General features: G+C 34.1%; 1 protein-coding gene across 4 annotated transcripts in view; it reads right to left on the bottom strand.

The window, feature by feature from the left end:
- Positions 1 to 5,000, bottom strand: part of FOXP2 (forkhead box P2) — a 1,127,785-nt gene that overhangs the window by 61,678 nt on the left and 1,061,107 nt on the right. The window lies entirely within an intron of this gene.

The following is a 5,000-nucleotide window of genomic DNA, read 5'->3' as shown; positions in this document are numbered from 1 at the left end:
ATAGTTATTGTGTCCTCTCTAATAAATTCTTCACCAATGATAACCAGTACTTATAATCTGTTACATTATTTAACTATTTTAATAATAATATTAAAGCACCGTAATACTTAAGATACTTGTTTGCCAGAGAGATCAAATTTCACCAGATTCTAGTTTTTTCTACCTATGCATTGTATTAAGATGTTTGAGCTTTGACTAACATAGTAAAAAATAAAAATTATTCAATTCTTTATAATCCATTAACTCATCAATGTCACAATGCTATAAATGAAAAGCTATTTGAAAAAGTCTGAAGGTATGATTAAAATAAATCATAAAGATTAAACAATCAGCTACAATATTCTTATAAATATCTTTGTAAGTTAGTAAAAAGAATGTAAGGAGAATGATTTTCTCATAAAACATAATCCTCATCTTCAAAATTTTACATATATATGTACATATAAATGGTATAGAAAGTACTAGAATAATTAATATAGCAATACATATTATTATGTGAGTACATGTAGTAACTCATATAGGAGACACATATAACAGAAAGTAGCTAAATATATAGGTCCTCTCAAAAAAAAATGATAAGCCTAGTATTTTGGCTTCTTCAAACATTTTCTTATTTCAACTGTGAAGTCAGTTCATACAAGAGTCAGAGTAAGTTTCTCCTCATTTTGGTATGAGAACCAGTTAATCAAGGCTCTGTGAGCCTCAGGAGTCCTACTGCCATTACTTAAAGAAGGCAGATTGTTTTGGGTTAAGAGCTTGAGCTCCTCTTTGGCCAGAAGTTTCTATTTCTGCCCAAATCCTTCACTCCTCCCTAAAAGAAGATACAATCACTACTCTTCCCTTTCATGATCTAGAAGGCTGTAGTTTGGGAGGGTCTCACCAGTTCTAGGTTTAGTAAACATGTTCTCTCTGTCTGAGAATCTCATCTGTACTCTCAGAGTAAGAATAAGTTACCCCCTTCTTGTTTTTATGTGAAGTCTCCTCTTCTCTGTCACTGATGCCCAGGACCTAAAACCCAGGATAAATAGCCCTGGCCCCCTCCATTATTCTTCAGAATTTACAGCCAAGTGAACTCTTCAGATGTATGTTATTAAATTTATTGCTTTTCCTTTGCTAACAGGTTCTGATGTTGTTTTGATTACTCATCCATTCGTCCAGCTTGAGAAGAACCCAAAGGAGTATGAAAAGACTTATTTTGTGCCCCAACACTAGCTAAGTAAACTTCTACAAGGAAGTGCAGAAACCTGAAGATTACTCAAAGTGTTAGAGCAGCAGGGTAAATCCAAGGGGCCAAACTCTGCTCCCTGGCATTCAGATACTGTCTAAGCAGGTGGGGATGATCCTGCACAGTGCCCTGGTCTGAACTCCACCCCTTATGTCTTGAGAGAGGGGGCTGCTGGGATAAGGGGGCAGACAGAGGTAAGTGGCCATTGGGGGAGTCTTGAATAGGGAGTGATGCACATGGGCTAGCTTGTTATTTTCATCTGAACTGCTGTGGAAGGCTGCCATCCTGTTGCTCAGCTGGCAGTGGGTCAGTGGGGCAGTGCTTCGTGCCTCTCTCTTAGGGTAGGGGGAGGCTCTGAGCACAGTAGCAGTTGCATCCTGCCAGCTCCAAGAGCTACAACTCCACCTCACACCATTGGCTGCTAAGTGGGCCTTCTTCCTCTCTTCGCTCTCCCTCTCACCTGTTGGCTAAAATAAATTGGTTCTTTTTTTTTTTTTCTTTTGCTGCACTTTTGTTTGTATTTGTAGCAGGTGGCTGGATCCAGAACCAATGACAGAGGTTCTGACCCAGTGACAGTTTGAGACCCTTTGCCCAGTAACAAAAGGGGATTACAAGTATTTTTGTGGTAGGTGTGGCGTGGTAACATACATTTGGAGAGCTGTAAACATACACCTCCAAATCATATTCAGTGTTGTAAATCAATGTTACCTCGATTAAAAAAAAAGTCTACTCAAAAAGGAGAAAGGGGAGGCAAAGAAATTACAGAGTAAGAAAAGCTAGGCAGAAAATCCTAGAGAAGAAAGAAAGGATATGGAGAGACAGCAAAGGATGGCAAGACAGGCAAAGAGGAAAACCTTGTGTAAAAGTCTGAGTTACATACTAAGTGCAGGGGCAGTCACACTGTTTGAAGGAATTGCTTGTAATAACCAGCACATAATCAAACAACTTGTCAACTTGCCAAGTTTACAACCTTTGAAAAAGCAATCACTTTCTTTCCTAGAAAAAACAATTCACTTGTACTGTAAATAAAAGCAAGTATTTATATAAATACTGCTTCAGAACAAATTCACAGGACAAACATGTGTCTTTGAAACCAGAATAAGATTAATAGACATGGTGCACAATTTATTTTAATAGTCATTTTTAATGCAGTTTAAACTTTTTGAGTCTGACATTTTATAAGGAATGGAGAGATTAATAATGAAAAGGAATTTAGAAGAAGAAAATAAAAGAAATACAGAGGGGATTAACTCATATCTCAAAAAAACTTCACTTTTAATACTAAGAAATAGCTGTGTTTCTTCTGAAACAACTGATATCTCAAAATATGAATTAATTAGTTATAAAAATCTAAGAAAAGGATTCAGTGATTTTCAAATATATTTCTAGATTTATTTTAGAACTAACTTATTGTGTTTGAATTTACATTATAAAGGCATTCTGAAATGTAAGCTCCAAAATTAATTGACTTAATGGGTTGCCCAATTGTTTACTTGTTTAAAATTTAATGATCCGTTTTTGTAATTGTTTGTTCTTTGATAAACAAATAGAATGGTTAGAACAAGCAGTTTGGAAAAATCTATCTTTAAAATGCCTTTTCTTCTAATAATCACTTATGCTTTCTCCAAATAACAAATAAGACTCACATAAGGGACAGAGAAAGACAAGCATGTTGAATTTTTAAAAATGCAACCAATCCACATAGATAGCTACATAGAGATACATGGACAGACAGACATATATACATACACATATTTTTTTTTGTATACACTTGATCATATGATGAGAAGCTTCCTATACACCTCTCACCTAACAGCCCTTTAGCACTTTCAACAAGTGGAGGGTCTTCATTTAATTATCTCTACATCAACAAATAAATGTACTTTATATATAATGCATAACAAATGCACATTATAAGAAAAGTTTAATGAATCAAGGCATGTCATGATATATTGCAAGTTTATAGCCAGATTTTATATTATTATTTGCTGTTGTGACTGATTTGATATATAGCAAATTTAAGCAAGTTTTCTAGGTTTGCATTTTTAGAGGTTATTATCCTTTCACTATTTTAAATCAGTTGTTTATTAAGTCCTAGCTTTAAATGACACATTTCCCTTATTTTGCTCTTATCATTTAGTTAATATCTTGTTGCATTTCTTTACTACTACAAGCTATACTAAGAACTCATGGACACAGATGAATAGAGATTAACTGTGTATATAAAAAAATTTGGAGATTATGCTCTCTATCAATATTTGCACAGGCAAAACCAGCCTCAGATTTGTAAATTTATAGATAAATTTCTGAAATATATATACCTTAGCAAGTGCAGTATTAAGTTGAAGGAAATATTTTCCACCATATATTCTATTCACACAAATATTCTAGTGAGACACCACAATTTCAGATGAGTGATAGGAGAGGGGAGGGAGAACTTACCTCAGATATTTTCTGCTGAGAAGGAAAATAAAAGTCTGGTTGGAGGTAAGAAAACTTAGTTATTTGTAGCTACCAATGAACTCAGAAGGGATATCCTGCTCTGTTGGGAAGTCCTGATAAATAATGCAGTCTAACATTTAAAATTTTCATAAGTGAAAGAAGGAAATAGGCAACTTCAGTTGGTATTTTTTTTTCTCTTTTGGTATTTAGTACACTGGAGTATCTACCACTTCCCATAGTGATGCACAAATGAAGTTTCATTTACCCTTATTTATCTTCCTACTAGATGAGTTAAGCACAAACCTGAAGTGTCACTCTGTGCACCAAAAAGTACTGGGTAAAATGGGCATAAACATAGGGTTATGTCTTCTGCGATGAGAAAGGAAAAACAATTCTGAAACTGTATTGAAATGAGAAAATGGAAAAAGTAAAAAAAAAATATTTAGATGTAATCTTAGAAGAGTCAGTTAATAGCTGTAGGTGAAAAAATAAATTATATATATGTTTATACTAACCTAAGTTTCACTTCACTGAAAGGGTCAAAGAGTTGTGGAGACAATACAAAGATCATACTTCCCTTTCAATGAATTTAAAGGCTATTGTAAGAGTTATGAAAATGGATCAACTTTTAAAATTTTATATAATAAGCACACTGCCTTTTTGCAACCTAGTTTAGCTGGAGCATTTCTGAATGTGTTGGGTTTGCATATTAAGCACATCACTTAATTAAACATCCCAATTATGTGTGGATGATTGGAAAGGTTCTTAGCATAGTGTCAGTCCAATTCTTCCTTCACTAAATATGAATTGGAAAAAACAGACACAACCTGTAGAGGAGAACAGTGAAAAACATCATTCCCTTGTTAACAGTGTCTGTCAACTACTGGTTCATAGACTCCTTTATTCTTTGCTTAAAATCTGAAGACAAAGGAAGTCCTGACCTCCAGGCCTTGGTACTTAAAAAAAAAATTACTTTAGTAGGATTACTTACTTATATAATAAATGCAAAATTGGTCCCCATGTTACTGTATCTGCTTGCATTTTAACAGACTATTGATAGGAAATATTTGATTGTACAATCTTTGATAATTTTTTTTTAGTTTCACTTCTTTCCTTCCTACCCTAGCTGTATCTATGGTTTATTTTAACATAAGAAACTATTGTATTGCATTGCCAGCCTTGGTTCAAATTCAAGCCCTGGTTACATGTATAATGTCTATCATAATAATAGCCTTTCAAAAGCTTCCTGGTTTTATGGTATTAAAAAGAACTGACAATGAATTGAGTGGTATTTGTAAGCTTTTCATCAAGTACTGAACAGGAGTATTTAAAG

Source organism: Talpa occidentalis, unplaced genomic scaffold (genome assembly GCF_014898055.3).
Source record: "Talpa occidentalis isolate TD23 unplaced genomic scaffold, MPIMG_talOcc4v2.1, whole genome shotgun sequence".
In the NCBI taxonomy this organism is placed as follows: domain Eukaryota; kingdom Metazoa; phylum Chordata; class Mammalia; order Eulipotyphla; family Talpidae; genus Talpa; species Talpa occidentalis.
This window is presented reverse-complemented; position numbering and strand designations above follow the sequence as displayed.